This window comes from Ranitomeya imitator, chromosome 3 (assembly GCF_032444005.1).
Source record: "Ranitomeya imitator isolate aRanImi1 chromosome 3, aRanImi1.pri, whole genome shotgun sequence".
NCBI lineage: Eukaryota > Metazoa > Chordata > Amphibia > Anura > Dendrobatidae > Ranitomeya > Ranitomeya imitator.
The window spans coordinates 479363664-479383488 of NC_091284.1; positions in this window are offsets into that span (position 1 = coordinate 479363664).

Below are 19825 nucleotides of genomic sequence, written 5' to 3' on the forward strand. Positions count from 1 at the left end.
ACCTGTTCTCTGCATATCTGTGTAGCTTTCTGCTCATGACTTAAATACAGCAATATTAATAGAGAGTCTTTGGTCCCTTTGATTTTTTTTTTAATTAAGTAAAGGTCATGAACTTTTCTTTTCCTGGACAAGCGCAAAATTAATTACAAAAACTGACTTTCCAACTTTCAAGTCTGCAGCCAGTCTTTCGTCAGATCTTGTTGAGAAGTGTTGAGATATTCTGTACAAGATAAAGGATTTTTTTGTTCTTTAAAACTCATGCAAACTCATAACCTGATTCTGTACAAACAGAAATATCTAATAAAAGATAAAGCTGTTATTACCAAAAAATGACTGAGCACGGGAAATATAGATAGAACAGAAAAAGATATAATGTAAATAAAAATTGTTTATGTAGAATAGTTGACTTGTAAAGTAAGGAAAGTACAGTATTAACTAGTGATGAGCGAATGTGCTCGCCACTACTCGTTACTCACCCGAGAATCAGGTGTACTCGGTGATCATCGAGCATTTCTGGGATTATTTGGCGATAACTGGTGTCTCCACCCAGCATTTTTGGCGGACTTTAGAGACCCAATCACGATGCAGGGATTGTCTGCCAAGCCATGAAACGCCGCAGCCATCTTTGTTGTGGTCGTGCAGTGATTGGCTTGGCCGCACAGCATCATCCCGAGTATAAGAGACCTGGCGCCGCCCTGCTCGCCGCATTCAGCTATGGATTCAGCGAGAGTAAGGAGAGCTGCTGCAGAGACAGGGTCAGAATCGTGGTTGTTAGAGTTAGTGTAGGTCTGCAACTCTCAAATCCACAACTCCTGAGAAACCAATAGTCCTTTTTAGGGCTAATTCGTGGATCTTGATATTGCAGCACTAGGTAGGCAGGTCACAGCATATCCACATCAGTGCAAGGCCAGCAGGCACTGTACAGTCATGGCCAAAATTTTTGAGAATGACACCAAAATTATATTTTCACATGATCTGCTGCCCTCTGGTTTTTATTAGTGTTTGTCTGATGTTTATATCACATACAGAAATATAATTGCAATCATATTATGAGTACCAATAGGTTATATTGACAGTTAGAATGAGTTAATGCAGCAAGTCAATATTTGCAGTGTTGACCCTTCTTCAAGACCTCTGCAATTCTCCCTGGCATGCTCTCAATCAACTTCTGGACCAAATCCTGACTGATAGCAGTCCATTCTTGCATAATCAATGCTTGCATTTTGCCAGAATTTGTTGGTTTTTGTTTGTCCACCTGTCTCTTGATGATTGACCACAAGTTCTCAATGGGATTAAGATCTGGGGAGTTTCCAGGCCATGGACCCAAAATCTCTATGTTTTGTTCCATGAGCCATTTAGTTATCACCTTTGCTTTATGGCAAGGTGCTCCATCATGCTGGAAAAGGCATTGTTGGGCGCCAAACTGCTCTTGAACGGTTGGGAGAAGTTGCTCTTGGAGGATATTCTGGTACTATTCTTTATTCATGGCTGTGTTTTTAGGCAAGACTGTGAGTGAGCCGATTCCCTTGGCTGAGAAGCAACCCCACACATGAATGGTTTCAGGATGCTTTACAGTTGGCATGAGACAAGACTGGTGGTAGCGCTCACCTCTTCTTCTCCGAATAAGCTGTTTTCCAAATGTCCCAAACAATCAAAAAGGGGATTCATCAGAGAAAATGACTTTGCCCCAGTACTCAGCAGTCCACTCCCTGTACCTTTTGCAGAATATCAGTCGGTCCCTGATGTTTTTTTCTGGAGAGAAGTGGCTTCTTTGCTGCCCTCCTTGAAACCAGGCCTTGCTCAAAGAGTCTCCGCCTCACAGTGCGTGCAGAAGCACTCACACCAGCCTGCTGCCATTCCTGAGCAAGCTCGGCACTGCTGGTAGTGCGATCCCGCAGCTGAAACAGTTTTAAGATACGGTCCTGGCACTTGCTGGTTTTTCTTGGGCGCCCTGGAGCCTTTTTGACAACAATGGAAGCTCTCTCCTTGAAATTCTTGATGAGGCGATAGATTGTTGACTGAGGTGCAATCTTTGTAGCTGCGATACTCTTCCCTGTTAGGCCATTTTTGTGCAGTGCAATGATGGCTGCACGTGTTTCTTTAGAGATAACCATGGTTAACTGAAGAGAAACAATGATACCAAGCACCAGCCTCCTTTTAAAGTGTCCAGTGATGTCATTATTACTTAATCATGACTGATTGATCGCCAGCCCTGTCCTCATCAACACCCACACCTGTGTTAATGGATCAATCACTAAAACAATGTTAGCTGCTCCTTTTAAGGCAGGACTGCAATGATGTTGAAATGTGTTTTGTGGGTTAAAGTTCATTTTCTGGGCAAATATTGACTTTGCAAATACAGTAATTGCTGTTAAGCTGATGACTCTGACATTCAGGAATACAGTGGGGCAAAAAAGTATTTAGTCAGTCAGCAATAGTGCAAGTTCCACCACTTAAAAAGATGAGAGGCGTCTGTAATTTACATCATAGGTAGACCTCAACTATGGGAGACAAACTGACCGCGACATCATCACAGGTCCTGCAATCATACCAACCCTGGGACTGGAAGCTGCCGTGAACTACAAGGGGACCTCGGAAAGGTGAGTATATGTTTATTTTTTATTTTTTAACTTGTGACAAATCTGGCTGGGCAATATACGACGTGAATGGCCAATATACTACGAGACTCTGTGCTGTATACTACTTCGCTGTGCAATATACTACGTGGCTCTGTGCTGTATACTACATCACTGGGCAATATACTACATGACTAGCCAATATACTGCGTGGCTTTGTGCTGTATACTATGTCACTGTGCAATATACTACGTGGCTCTGTGCTGTATACTACGTCACTATGCAATATACTATGTGGCTCTGTGCTGTATACTACATCACTGAGCAATATACTACGTAACTGGGCAATATACTACGTGGCTCTGTGCTGTATACTACGTCACTGGGCAATATACTACGTGACTGGGCAATATACTACAAACAAAATGGCTAACCGCACTTCACAAGCTGGAGCGCCCGTCCAGGTCCAGGGAACCAACTAGGACCATCGAAAGTTCAAAGTAAAAGAAGTGACAGCGCTCCATCCGGGTGTAATCCAAATCAGCAACTTTATTCAAGCCATAAAAACAGCAGACAGCAACGTTTCGACCCTGTGGGTCTTTATCAAGACCCACAGGGTCGAAACGTTGCTGTCTGCTGTTTTTATGGCTTGAATAAAGTTGTTGATTTGGATTACACCCGGATGGAGCGCTGTCACTTCTTTTACTTTGAATGGGCAATATACTACGTCACTGGGCAATATACTAGGTAGCTGGGCAATATACTACGTAGCTGGGCAATATACTACGTTTCTGGGCAATATACTACGTGTCTGGGCAATATACTACGAGTCTGGGCAATATACTACGTGTCTGGGCAATATACTATGTGACTGGGCAATATACTATGTGACTGGGCAATATACTACGTGACTGGGCAATATACTACGTGACTGGGCAATATACTACGTCACTGGGCAATATACTTCGTAGCTGGGCAATATACTACGTGTCTGGGCAATATACTACGTGTCTGGGCAATATACTATGTGACTGGGCAATATACTATGTGACTGGGCAATATACTATGTGACTGGGCAATATACTACGTGGCTGGGCAATATACTACTTCGCTGTGCAATATACTACGTGGCTCTGTGCTGTATACTACATCACTGGGCAATATACTACGTGACTGGCCAATATACTACGTGGCTTTGTGCTGTATTTGACCCAAATTTGGAAATTACACCCCTCTGGGAAATATCTACAGGTCTCGTCATGATTTTTACTCCATGGGTATTTTCCAGAAACAAGCAACAATGGATGTTGCAAAGTGAAAATGCAAATATGCCATTGCATTGCCACTATATTTAGTGCTCAGTATGTTGTAGTGCCTGTACATTTTGCCCAGCTTGTGCTTTTGGAGACACGCATACCCGTAAATTAAGTGGGCTCTCCTCATTACAGTAATGCCAAACATGTGGATGCTGGCTGCAGTTTAGGCATGCTGTGGGGCTCAGTAGAGAGGGGGTATTTGGATTTGCTGCCAGTAATGTGAAAACCCCTATATTTCTGTTAACAGATGACAAATCTAACTGGGGACTTGTTTTTTGTGAATTGAGTAGAAGCTTTTATTGGCAGCATTTTCGAGTACAGAAAATTTTGGATCTGTTCACATTTATCCTATACTCTACTCTGAGAACTTAAATCAGGATTTCTATCTAAATCTACAAAATGCATGATTCAGATGAAATCCCCGTGGGATCCCTTCACTATAATGAGGCCGAATTACTCTGGACTGTGTGTGGCTTCTGTTCGGCGGTATCCAGTTTTTAGGAGGAGCACAAAACCGTGGCCCAATCACGCTTTTATGCATGCCTAAAAGATGTTCACGGGAGGATCAAAGGCCAGATGGCATCCACAGTGTCTCTATCTGTCTCGAGTCATGTATTTCAGAGGTTTACATGGAAAACCCAGTGTGAGAACTCAAGATAAATGCGCAGAATAAGTGTGTGCCAAGCCTTGTGATATTTGAGAGGCAGAATGACCAAATCAACATCAGGTGAAAAATTACTTTTATTTTATGACATTCACCATGTGGTATAAGTGATTAGACAACTTTGTTCTTCAGGTTGGTGTGATTACAGTAATACCAAATTTATATAGATTGTTTATGTTTGACTAGTATCACACTAAAAAACTCTGTATTTTTACAAAAAGTTTTTGCATTGCCATGTTTTGAGTGCTATAATTTTTGTATATTTCTGCCTACAGTCTTTTAATGTGTGTAGCAAAATGTTAGAAATGTTCTACCAATCTGTAGTGGCAAGTGCCATCTTTTTTGCAATCACATGCTGGGGTAGTAGTGTGCGGTCCTCTGATGCTAATAAGCTGAATAAGATTATTAAGAAGGCAAGTTCTGCTGTGGGCTGTAATCTGGACTCTTTTGGGGAGGTAGTGGAGAGAAGAACTCTGAGAAAGTGTATGGCAATTATGAACAATAATGCACATCCATTATATGAGCTATTCATGAGACAGAAGAGCACCTTCAGTAACCGGCTAATACTTCTGAGGTGTAAGAAGGAAAAATGTAGGAAATCGTTTGTGCCAACTGCTATGGGAATGTACAACAATAACATTAGGGTTAAACCACCAAGGTGAATGTCTACTTATTTCTCTACATTTCAGTTCACTCGTCGTGTATGTCCTATTCTAATGTATAATGTATAATGTTCTTCTGTCAACTCCACTGTCATGTCAACTATGTAATTCCTTTATGATTTTTATGATTTAAGTTGTGCTGCTGTGATACCATAATTTCCCACGGGATCAATAAAGTGTATCGTATCGTATCGTACAGTCATGTGAAGGCTTTATTTTTGCAGGACGAGATCACATTTTTATTGGTACCATTTTTGGGCACATAATTCATTTTGATCTCTTTCGATTCTGATTTTTGGGAGGCAGAATGAACAAAACCCAGCAACTCAGAGATTATTTTTTTATGCTGTTCACGATGTAGTAAAAGTGATAAGACAATTTTGTTCTTCGGGTCTGTCCTATTACAACAATAGCAAATTTATTTCATCCATATTATGTTTTTTCGCTTTGACACAATAAAAAACTTTTTATAGAAAAATTGCATCTCTATAATTGAAAGCTATAACTGTTTTATTTTTCCACTGATGGTGCCTTGCCTTTTGCTGTCTGGTGGCTTGCTTTTTGTAAGACAAGATGACATTTTTAGCTATACATTTGTATTTATACTAATTTTTATCATGTGTTATTCTATTTCTTTCCAGCGGTATGATGAAAAACCATAATTTTTGTCACTTTTTTTTCCTACAGCGTTCAATTTCCTTTGAGGTGCACTCTGTGCGCATCTATTCCCCCACCAACCTCCAACTGGCTGTCATTTACCGCCCCCCAGGGCCAGCCACCATCTTCTTTGACCACTTCACCACCTGGCTACTTCATTTCCTTTCTGCGGACATCCCCACTATCATCATGGGTGACTTCAACATCCCCATTCACACTTCCCTCTTAGCTGCCACTAAACTTCTAACTCTCACTTCCTCCTTCGGCCTCACTCAATGGTCTTCTGCAGCCACTCACAAAGACGGTCACACACTGGACCTCATCTTCACCCGCCTCTGCTCTCTATCTAACCTCTCTAACTCACCTCTTCCACTCTCTGACCACAACTTTCTCACATTCTCATCTCTCTCCACTCCATGTCTACAATCCCCACCCCACAAACTTTCACACCCTCGCAGAAATATTAAACATCTTGACCTACATTCATTCTCTGAATCCCTCCTCCCCCTCACAGGCATAAGTTCCATACACAATGCGGATGACGCTGCTGCTCTATATAACACCACAATAGCTGTAGCTCTGGAATCTGCTGCCCCACTTACACATACCAAAGCTCGCAAAATCAACAGACAGCCCTGGCACACCAGCCTGACTAAAGAACTGAGGCGAGCTTCCAGGGCTGCTGAGCGCAGATGGAAAAGATCCCACTCCAACGAGCACTTCATCGCATTCAAACAGTCCCTCACTACTTTCAAGACCACACTCGCCACAGTTAAACAAACCTACTTCTCATCTCTCATATCCGCTCTCTCTCACAACCCTAAACAGTTATTCAACACCTTCAATTCTCTCCTCTGTCCCCCAGCACCTCCTCCCTCCCCACTTATCTCCAATGAAGACTTTGCCTCATTTTTCAAGCAGAAGATTGATAGCATTAGAGACAGTTTTGGTCAACAACCCCCGGAGCCCTTCCTCCCGATTTCCCAGCCCTCCACCTCCAAAACCAACTTCTCCACCATTACAGAAGATCAACTCTCCACTCTACTCTCAAGATCGCATCTCACCACCTGTGCACTTGACCCACTCCCATCCCACCTCATCCCAAACCTCACCACAATCTTCATCCCAACCCTAACCCATCTCTTCAACCTATCACTAACAACTGGTGTCTTCCCCTCAAGCTTTAAACATGCCTCCATCACACCTATCCTCAAAAAGCCCTCTCTTGACCCATCCTCTGTATCTAGCTATCGCCCTATATCACTTCTCCCCTATGCCTCCAAACTACTGGAACAACACGTCTACCTTGAACTGTCCTCCCATCTCTCTTCTTGCTCCCTCTTTGACCGCCTACAATCTGGCTTCCGGTCACACCATTCCACCGAAACTGCCCTAACTAAAGTCACCAATGACCTCTTAACCGCCAAGAGCAAGCGACACTACTCTGTCCTCCTCCTCCTCGACCTGTCGGCTGCCTTTGACACAGTGGACCATTCCCTATTATTACAAACCCTCTCATCCCTTGGCATCGCAGACTTGGCCTTATCCTGGATCTCATCATACCTAACAGACCGGACATTCAGCGTCTCCCACTCACACACCATCTCCTCACCTCGCCCCCTATCTGTCGGAGTCCCACAAGGTTCAGTCCTTGGGCCCTTGCTCTTCTCCATTTACACCTTTGGCCTGGGACAGCTCATAGAATCTCATGGCTTTCAGTATCACCTCTATGCTGACGACACACAGATCTACATCTCTGGACCAGATATCACCTCCCTTCTAACCAGAATCCCTCAATGTCTGTCCACTATTTCATCCTTCTTCTCCGCTAGATTTCTGAAACTTAACATGGACAAAACAGAATTCATCATCTTTCCCCATCTCACGCGACCCCCCCAACGAACCTATCCATTACAGTAAATGGCTGCCCACTCTCCCCAGTCCCACAAGCTCGCTGCCTCGGGGTAATCCTTGACGCTGATCTCTCCTTCAAACCCCATATCCAAGCCCTTTCCACTTCCTGCCGACTTCAACTCAAAAATATTTCACAAATCCGTTCATTCCTCAACCATAAATCTGCAAAAACCCTAGTCCATGCCCTCATCATCTCTCGCCTTGACTACTGCAACCTCCTGCTCTGTGGCCTCCCCTCTAACACTCTCGCACCCCTCCAATCTATTCTAAACTCTGCTGCCTGACTAATCCACCTGTCCCCCCGCTATTCCCCGGCCTCTCCCCTCTGTCAATCCCTTCACTGGCTCCCCATTGCCCAGAGACTCCACTACAAAACCCTAACCATGACGTACAAAGCCATCCACAACCTGTCTCCTCCATACATCTGCGACCTCGTCTCCCGGTACTTACCTACCCGCAACCTCCGATCCTCACAAGATCTCCTACTCTACTCCCCCCTTATCTCCTCTTCCCACAATCGTATACAAGATTTCTCTCGCGTATCACCCCTACTCTGGAACCCTCTACCACAACACATCAGACTCTCGCCTACCATCGAAACCTTCAAAAAGAACCTGAAGACCCACCTCTTCAGACAAGCCTACAACCTGCAGTTACCACCAATCGACCAAACCGCTGCATGACCAGCTCTACCCTCACCTACTGTATTCTCACCCATCCCTTGTAGATTGTGAGCCTTCGCGGGCAGGGTCCTCATTCCTCCTGTACCAGTTATGACTTGTATTGTTTAAGATTATTGTACTTGTTTTTATTATGTATACCCCTCCTCACATGTAAAGCGCCATGGAATAAATGGCGCTATAACAATAAATAATAATAATAATAATAATAATAATAATAATGTAGGGCTTAATTAGTGTGGCAGTTTCATAGATTGGATCGTTCTGGACGCTGCAATATCAAATATGTGCATTTTTGTATTTTTGTATTTACCTAAATATACGTATATATTGGTGTAATATTTTTTGTTCTTTATTTTGTGTTGTGTTCCTCCTTTGGACTTTTTATACTCTGATCACTGGTCTCATGCATTGCAATGCTCCAGCACTGCAATACATGAGACCTGTGATATTACACAGGCATGTCACCTGTTAGATCCTGCCTATGGCTGGGTCTCACAGGCCATCATACCTGGCACACGAGGAGGTAATTGTTTGACCACTGATTGCCAGGACAACCATTGGCTCCCCGTGATTTTTTCACACAGTGACAGTTTAAAGACATGATGAGTATAGTACATCATGATGTGGGAACTTACACCTTTTCGTGACGTACTATACCCATCAAGTGGCATTAATGGGTTAAACTGGGTCCTCCATTATAAACAATACCCTATGCACCCTCCTTTTGATTCTTCATCTTAACTTTGTAGTCAGGATATATATTTTTTATTTGACTTTTTCTGTAACTTTAATACATTGGATATTGACACTGTGTTTTTGTATTTCCCAGAATGCTGGAGTGTTTTATATTAATCAGTTAGGAAACCTCCAGCAATTACATACTTGCTTTCTTTCTCTGTCCTTTATTTGGATGTTTAGTAAATAAAACTTGTTTAGCATGACTTTTTTGCTATTATTAATCCTCCTATATAACCGATATGTTGACTATGGTTATCTATCTACTATATAATTGTCTAAGGGTCACTTCCGTCTTTCTGTCTGTCCTTCTGTCTGTCACGGATATTCATTGGTCGCGGCCTCTGTCTGTCATGGAATCCAAGTCGCTGATTGGTCTCGCCAGCTGCCTGTCATGGCTGCCGCGACCAATCAGTGACGGCCACATTCCGAATAGTCCCTCCCCTGCAGTCAGCACCCGCTCCATACTCCCCGCAGTCACCGCTCACACAGGGTTAAAGCCAGCGGCAATGGACCGCGTTATGCCGTGGGTAACTCACTCCGTTACTGCCGCTATTAACCCTGTGTGACCAAGTTTTTACTATTGATGCTGCCTATGCAGCGTCAATAGTAAAAACATCTAATGTTAAAAATAATATTAAAAAAATGAAAAATCATTATATACTCAACTTTCGCGACGCTCCGGTGACCGCTCCATGCAAGCGGCAGGTTCTGGTGCCAAGGATGGTATGGGAGAGGGACTTGCCATGACGTCACGGTCATGTGACCACGACGTCATCACAGGTCCTGCGCGCCTGCGCAAGAAGGACCTGCCATGACTTCACGGTGATGTGACCGCGATGTCATCACAGGTTCTGCGCGCCTGCGCGAGAAAGACCTGCCATGACGTCTCGGTCATGTGACCGCGACGCCATCAGAGGTCCTGCACGCCTGCACGAGAAGGACATGCCATGACGTCACGGTCATGTGACCGTGATGTCATCACAGGTCCTGCGCGCCTGCGTGAGAAGGACCTGCCATGACGTCACGGTCATAACTACAAGGAGCCCTTGGAAGGTGAGTATATGTTTATTTTATATTTTTTAACCTGTGACATACGTGGCTGGGCAATATACTACGTGACTGGCCAATATACTACGTGGCTAGGCAATATACTACGTGGCTCTGTGCTGTATACTGTGTCACTGGGCAATATACTACGTCACTGGGCAATATACTATGTGACTGGGCAATATACTAAGTCACTGGGCAATATACTACGTAACTGGGCAATATACTATGTGCCTGGGCAATATACTAGATGGCTGGGCAATATACTACGTGGCTGGGCAATATACTACGTGACTGGGCAACATACTATGTGACTGGGCAATATACTATGTGACTGGGCAATATACTACGTGGGCTGTGCAATATACTACGTGGCTGGGCAATATACTACGTGACTGGGCAATATACTACGTGACTGGGCAATATACTACGTGGGCTGGGCAATATACTACGTGGCTGGGCAATATACTACGTGACTGGGCAATATACTACGTGACTGGGCAATATACTACGTGGTTGGGCAATATACTACGTGACTGGGCAATATACTATGTGACTGGGCAATATACTACGTGGGCTGTGCAATATACTACGTGGCTGGGCAATATACTACGTGACTGGGCAATATACTACGTGACTGGGCAATATACTACGTGGGCTGGGCAATATACTACGTGGCTGGGCAATATACTACGTGACTGGGCAATATACTATGTGACTGGGCAATATACTACGTGGTTGGGCAATATACTACGTGACTGGGCAATATACTATGTGACTGGGCAATATACTATGTGACTGGGCAATATACTACGTGGGCTGTGCAATATACTACGTGGCTGGGCAATATGCTACGTGGCTGGGCAATATACTACGTGACTGGGCAATATACTACGTGGCTGGGCAATATACTACGTGGCTGGGCAATGTACTGCGTGGGCTGTGCAATATACTACGTGGACATGCATATTCTAGAATACCCGATGCATAAGAATCGGGCCACCATCTAGTTCATTAATAAGTCATTGTGATTTGACATTTAATGGAAATTTACTTACAAGATCACCATTGATATATTGTTATAATCCACCTATAAAGCGCCAAATAGTATACTACAAGGTGATTCATGCCCTATTTTACTTGGAAAAAATTATGTAACTTTTAAAAGAGACCATCTATTGTACTGAAATTTGGACAGTACATACCTTGGTTCATGAGAAACTTATGTTTTAACCCCTTCATGACCCAGCCTATTTTGACCTTAATGACCTGGCCATTTTTGCAATTCTGACCAGTGTCCTTTTATGAAGTAATAACTCAAGAATGCTTCAACAGATCCTAGCGATTCTGAGATTTTTTTTGTAACATATTGAGCTTCATGATAGCGGTAAATTTAGGTCGATAATTTTTGCGTTTATTTGTGAAAAAAATAGAAATTTGGCAAAAATTTTGAAAATTTCGCAATTTTCAAATTTTGAATTTTTATTCTGCTCTGTTAAGCGAGAGAGTTATGTGACACAAAATAGTTAATAAGTAACATTACCCACATGTCTACTTTACATCAGCACAATTTTGGAAACAACATTTTTTTGGCTAGGAAGTTAAAAGGGTTAAAATTTGACCAGCGATTTCTCATTTTTACAACAAAATTTACAAAACCATTTTTTTAGGCACCACCTCACATTTGAAGTCAGTTTGAGGGGTCTATATGGCTGAAAATACCCAAAAGTGACACCATTCTAAAAACTGCACACCTCAAAGTGCTCAAAACCACATTCAATAGATTTATTAACCCTTCAGGTGTTTCACAGCAGCAGAAGCAACATGGAAGGAAAAAATGAACATTTAACTTTTTAGTCACAAAAATGAACTTTTAGCAACAATGTTCTTATTTTCCAAAGGGTAAAAGGAGAAACTGGACCATGAAAGTTGTTGTACAATTTGTCCTGAGTACGCCGATACCCCATATGTGGGGGGGAGAATCACTGTTTGGGTGCAAGACAGGGCTCGGAAGGGAAGGAGCGCCATTTGACTTTTTGAATGCAAAATTGGCTTCAATCTTTAGAGGACACCATGTCGCGTTTGGAGAGCCCCTGTGTGCCTAAAGACTGGAGCTCCCCAACAAGTGACCCCATTTTGGAAACTAGACCACCCAAGGAACTTATCTAGATGCATAGTGAGCACTTTCAAATCCGTAAAAATGAAAAAGTCCTTTTTTCACAAAAAAAATCTTTTAGCCTCAATTTTTTTCATTTTCACATGGGTAACAGGATAAAATGGATCCTAAAATTTGTTGGGCAATTTCTCCTGAGTACACCAATACCTCACATGTGGGTGTAAACCACTGTTTGGGCACGCGGCAAGGCTCAGAAGGGAAGGAGCGCCATTTGACTTTTTGAATGAAAAATTAGCTCCAATCGTTAGCGAACACCGTGTCGTGTTTGGAGAGCCCCTGTGTGCCTATACATTGGAGCTCCCCCACAAGTGACCCCATTTTGGAAACTAGACCCCCAAGGAACTTATCTAGATGTGTGGTGAGCACTTTGAACCCCCAAGTGCTTCACAGAAGTTTATAACGCAGAGCCATGAAAATTAAAAATCATTTTTCTTTCCTCAAAAATTATTTTTTAGCCCTCAATTTTTTATTTTTCCAAGGGTAACAGGAGAAATTGGACCCCAAAAGTTGTTGCCCAGTTTGTCCTGCGTATGCTGATACCCTATATGTGGGGGTAAACCACTGTTTGGGTGCAAGAGCTCGGAAGGGAAGTAGTGATGTTTTGGAACACAGACTTTGATGGAATGGTCTGTGGGCATCATGTTACGTTTTCAGAGCCCCTGATGTGCCTAAACAGTAGAAACTTCCCACAATTGACCCCATTTTAGAATCTAGAGCCCCCAAGGAACTTATCTAGATATGTGTTTTGCACTTTGAACCCCCAAATGCTTTACAGAATTTTATAACGCAGAGCCGTGAAAATAAAAAATATTTTTTTTTCCACAAAAATAATTTTTTAGCCCCCATTTTTTAATTTTTCCAAGGGTAACAGGAGAAATTAGACCCCCAAAGTTGTTGTACAATTTTTCCTGATTGCGCTTTTACCCCATATGTTTGGGTAAACCACTGTTTGGGCGCACATCGGGGCTCGGAAGGGAGGGACACCATTTGACTTTTTGAATGCAAGATTGGCTTGAATGAATGGTGGATCCATGTCATGATTGCAGACCCCCTGATGTGCCTAAACAGTGGAAACCCCTCAATTCTAAATCCAACACTAACCCCAACGCACCCCTAACCCTAATCCCAACTCTAACCATAACCGTAATCACAACCCTAACCCCAACTCAGTCCTAACCACAACCCTAATCCCAACACACCCCTAACCCTAATCCCAACCCTAACCCTAACCACAACCCTAACCCCAACACAACCCTAACCATAACCCTAACCACAAGCCTAACCCTAACTCCAACACACCCCTAACCCTAATCTGAACCCTAATTCCAACCCTAACCCTAACTCCAACCCTAACTCTTGTTCCAACCCTAACCCTAAGGCTATGTGCCCACGTTGCGGATTTGTGTGCGTTTTTTTCTGCACCGTTTTTTAAAAATCCGCCGGTAAAACGCACTGCGTTTTACTTGTGGATTTACCATGGATTTCCACTGTGTTTTGTGAGGATTTCACCTGCGGATTCCTATTGAGGAACAGGTGTAAAACGCTGTGGAATCCACACAAAGAATTGACATGCTGCGGAAAATACAACGCAGCGTTTCCACTCGGTATTTTCCACACCATGGGCACAGCGGATTTTCCATAGGTTTACAAGGTACTGTAAACGTGATGCAAAACTGCCACGAATCCGCAGCGGCCAATCCGCACCGTGTGCACATAGCCTAATTATTATAACCCTAATTCTAACCCTAACCGTAATTCTAACCCTAACCCTAATTGCAACCCTAACTGTAATTGCAGCCCTAACCCTAATTCTAACTCTAACCCTAATTGCAACCCTAACCCTAATTCTAACCCTAATTGCAACCCTAACCCTAATTCAAACCCTAACCCTGGTGGAAAAATAAAAAATAAGTATATTTCTTTATTTCATTAGTTTCCCTACCTATGGGGATGATAAGGGGGGCTTTATTTACTATTTTTTTATTTTGATCACTGTGATAGGTTCTATCACAATGATCAAAATGTGCCTGGAATGAATCTGCCAGCCGGCATTTTGGAAGATGGACGGACACCGGGAGGGACACCAGGACTTGGTAAGTATGGGGGGGATCGGACAGCGTGGGGTGGAGGGGGGCCGGGGGCAGGCAGAGGGGAGAAGAGGGCAGCGGACGACAGAACGGAGGGGAGGAAAGACTGACAGCGGCGGCAGATCCAAGCTGTCAGTCGGTGGCGGGGGAAGATCATGGTCTCCAGCCATGGCCGTTAATATTGCATAATCGGCCATGGCTGGATTGTAATATTTCACCAGGTTTCATAGGTGAAATATTACAAATTGCTCTGATTGTCTGTTTCACTTTCAACAGCCAATCAGAGCGATTGTAGCCACGTGGGGGCAAAGCCACCCCCCTGGTCTGAAGTACCACTCTCCCTGTCCCTGCAGCCTGAAATTTTAGTTAACTCTTTCACCCGATCTGTAGGAACGCGATCCTGCCATGATGCCACATAGGCATCACAGATCGGATTGACACCAACTTTAATGACGCCTAAGTGGGGTCACAGGTCAGGAAGGGGTTAAAGCAGGTGTTGAAAATGTCCACTGTTCTCATCCAAGCACACCTGCACGCGCCATTTCATACTGTTGAATGTTTTCCACATGATGCCTGTGGTCATAGTCTGAATATCTTGCTTTAAGTTCTCTCGGAGTGCCTGTAATGTTCCTGGCTTGTTACTGTACAAGGAAAAAATATGGCAATGTTAAATCAGGCGATCTTGGTGGCAACAGTCTCTTAGAGATTACTTTGTCATTAAGGAAGGCTTCAGTACACGGTTTGGATCGAGGGTTTTGACCTCCAAATTTCTTTAGAAGCTCACTTTGGCATCTCTTTAAGGACTCATTTTTCCAATAAGTTTACACAATGAAAATGCTCCGCCAAACTGTATCTGTACATTGTTAACAAATGATGAAGGAATCCGTCAGGAGTGAAATGGAAGCACCTCTCATAATCTACTGACATGTAGAATCTCGTGTAGCAAGTCTGTCTTATAGTGGAGCCGACCGGAGGGGCGATAAATCGGTGAGATCACTCGGCATGAAGATGTTTCTCATTGCTGTCGCTGAGGTTCATTGTGTTTTCACTTGTCATGAACCAAAGCACGTACAGCCCAAACTTCAGTCTCTTTTAGAAGTTACAGCAATTTTTCTGCTTAAAGTAGCGAGTGAATCACCGTGTAGTTAACTGACTTTACATATTCGATGGAAATTTATATTCTAATTTTACAATATTGACTTTGTTATATTATCCTAACTATTGTTTAAGCAAGCACAAATTAGAATTTTTATTTTTAGTACATGCGCAGAGCATTTTGGTTGTGTACAGTATTACTAATGGCATAGGTGAGTTTTCTTAATACCGTATATACTCGAGTATAAGCCGAGATTTTCAGCCCAAATTTTTGGGCTGAAAGTGCCCCTCTCGGCTTATACTCGAGTCACGGTTGGCGGTGGGGTCGGCGGGTGAGGGGGACAGAGGTCTGAGGCATACTTACCTAGTCCCGGTGCTCCTGGCGCTCCCCCTGCCGTCCCACGGTCTTCGGGTGCCGCAGTTCTTCCCCTGTTCAGCGGTCACGTGGGACCGCTCATTAGAGAAATGAATATGGACTCCACTCCCATAGGGGTGGAGCCGCATATTCATTTCTCTAATGAGCGGTAACGGTGACCGGTGATGGAGGAAGAAGCTGCGGCACCGAAGACCAGCTGTCCGGGAGAAGGAGCGGGACGCCGGGAGTAGGTAAGTATCGCATATTCACCTGTCCCCGTTCCACACGCCGGGCGCCACTCCATCTTCCCAGTGTCTCTCCGCTCTGACTGTGCAGGTCAGAGGGCGCGATGACGCATATAGTGTGCGCGGCGCCCTCTGCCTGAACAATCAGTGCGCAGAGACGCCGAGTCGGGACGCTGGGAGCTGCAAGCAAGAAAGGTGAGTATGTGTGTTGTGTTTTTTATTGCAGCAGCCGCAGCATTATACCGGTAGTACAGCTTTCTATGGCACATCTATGGGGCAATAATGAATGGTGCAGAGCACTATATGGCACAGTTTTATATGGCACAGCTTTCTAGCTTTCTATGGGGCAATGATGAACGGTGCAGAGCACTATATGGCACAGCTTTCTATGGCACAGCTTTCTATGGGGCAATAATGAATGGTGCAGAGCACTATATGGAACAGCTTTATATGGCACAGCTTTCTATGGGGCAATAATGAACGGTGCAGAGCACTATATGGCACAGTTTTATATGGCACAGCTTTCTATGGGGCAATAATGAACGGTGCAGAGCACTATATGGCACAGCTTTATATGCCACAGCTTTCTATGGGGCAATAATGAACGGTGCAGAGCACTATATGGCACAGTTTTATATGGCACAGCTTTCTATGGGGCAATAATGAACGGTGCAGAGCACTATATGGCACAGCTTTATATGGCACAGCTTTCTATGGGACAATAATGAACGGTGCAGAGCACTATATGGCACAGCTTTCTTTATGGGGCAATAATGACTGGTGCAGAGCACTATATGGCACACTTTTATATGGCAGAGCTTTCTATGGGGCAATAATGAACGATGCAGAGCACTATATGGCACAGCTTTATATGGCACAGCTTTCTATGGGGCAATAATGAACGGTGCAGAGCACTATATGGCAGAGCTTTCTATGGGGCAATAATGAACGGTGCAGAGCACTATATGGCACAGCTTTCTATTGCACATCTATGGGGCAATAATGAACGGTGCAGAGCACTATATGGCACAGCTTTATATGGCACAGCTTTCTATGGGGCAATAATGAACGATGCAGAGCACTATATGGCACAGTTTTATATGGCACAGCTTTCTATGGGGCAATAATGATCGGTGCAGGGCACTATATGGCACAGTTTTATATGGAGCATCTATGGTACCATAATGAACGGTGCAGAGCACTATATGGCAGAGCTTTCTATGGCACATCTATGGGGCAATAATGAACAATATGGAGCATTATATGTGGCACAGCTTTATACAGAGCATCTATGGGGCAATAATGAACGGTATGCAGCATTATATGGGGCACAGCTTTATATGGAGCATCTATGGGGCAATAATGAACGGTATGGAGCATCTATTTTTATTTTTCAAATTCACCGGTAGCTGCTGCATTTTCTACCCTAGGCTTATACTCGAGTTAATAAGTTTTCCCAGTTTTTTTGTGGCAAAATTAGGGGGGTCGGCTTATACTCGGGTCGGCTTATACTCGAGTATATACGGGTAATTAATTTGCACAAATTCTATTAATTAGGCATTGGTTATATACTTACACCTTTTTCCCCATTTTTATATATATGTACTTTATGAATTACAATTTATTGCATGTCTTTTGCATTTCATGTAACTTAAGACATATTTTACACTATTTTTATTTAATTTTTTTTAGTTTTGCTTTAATTAGCTGATTGATGTGTTTGTAACACCTTCATTACTGGCTCTTATGTAATGCTTGATAACCGTTCTGCTGAAACGTCGCATGGGTTTGTTCAAAATCTATCTTTTCACCTTCTGACTTTCTGCGCTTTTAGGCTATGTGCACATGTTCCGGATTTTTCACTTTTTTTCACTTTTTTTGGCGGTTTTCGCTGCAAAAATGCTTAAAAACCACTTACATTAAGCATCCCATCAATTTAATGCATTCCGCAATTCTTGTGCCCATGCTGCGTTTTTTTCTGCTACAAAAATGTATCGCAGAAGAAAACACAGCATGTTCATTAATTTTGCGGATTTTTCGTAGATTTACCGCAATATTATTGCATTAGGAACCTCCCGAAAAATTGACGAGAAATCCGCAAAAAAGTCGAAAAAAACGCCAGCGGATTTCCTGCAAAAGTAGTCCGGATTTGCTCAGGAAAATTCTGCAAACTTTCCTGAACGTGTGCACATAGCCTTACAGATGAAAATGGAATGTAAATACAAAATTAACTTTTTTAATGGATGTGTACTACATAATACAACTCTTTTCACTAGCTTTTTTGCGTTTTGTGCATAAATTTACTTGGGAGATTCCTTGAAGTCTTCTAGGTTGATTATAAAAAAGCTTACGATAATGGAAAATTTACAGTCTAGTCAAACATTACTGAAATAATAAATATTGTGCCCATAAACGTTGATGGTTTAAAATTTGATCTCTAAAAATGAGCTCTTAGCTACAAATTTATGAGCGGAGTGCAGGCATTTTAATGTTAAACATGCTTATGCCTTTCTTTTATTATTGCACAGAACAGTTGATTCGAGAAAGGGTTTAAGGATGAAGCTATTCAAGGTGTACTTTTATTCCTTGGGAAAATTAGATATTTCGTGCCAAGGTAACTAAATTAACCAGATAAATTGATAACTATAAAGGTATTTTCCACATGAACTAAACTGGTCCCCAAACGCCTTTATACATGTAAAATAAAGAACTTAGCACCGTCCCTGGGTATCTGCTGCTGCTCTAACCTTTTTATTTTGTCTGCAGTGGTGACATCAGGACAACAGCACACATCAACACTGCAGCCAATCACTTAGGTCACCGGCTTGTGCCTATACGTCAGCAGAGCTGTTGAATTCAGTGATTGGTGGCAGCTGTTGTCTGCACTGTAGTCATGATGTCATTACTGCAAAATAAAAAAAATCAGAGCAGTGGTGGAGAGCTTGGAGCTGTATCTGGAAAGGGAATGCCTGCGGTGTTTGTTATTTCACATAACTAAAACCAATTTGGACCAGTTTTGTTAAAGTGAAAAACTCCTTTTTATTGCTCTAAAATGTGGAAACTATAAAGACACTTATTATAATTAGAGATAAGTGAATAATTTGAAATTCAAATTCAGTGGCTTCACCAATTTTTCCTGAAAAAATTTGATTTGCTCAGAATAAATTTGCTGCGAGTCACATAAATTAAAAAATTGCCCTAATTGCCCAGTATCACTAATACTGTCTAGCACTATGAAATACAGTGGGCAGCTAGAAAATGTGTGGCTGGCATGGTTGTGCAGTGCTTGTGGCAGGAGAAGCACAGTGGAGAGTTCAGTCAGGGCAGGGAAGGAGATGGGCGGCAATTTAGGGACAGAAAAGGTAGCAGTACTACAATATAGATGACGTGATGGACAGAAAGTAGGTACTGGGTGTTATGGGGGTCAGAAGCTCCGTGAAGAAGACAGACTGGCAGGCAAATGGTGCGACCAGTTTAAACATTGGCATCAGCCATGGGTGAATGAAAGTTGGCACTGAACCACTACAGATTCATTTAGACACATGTCAGGTTTTCATCCTTGTGGCAGAAATTCTGCTTCACTTGAGTGTGGCATGTCCCCATAAGCCCC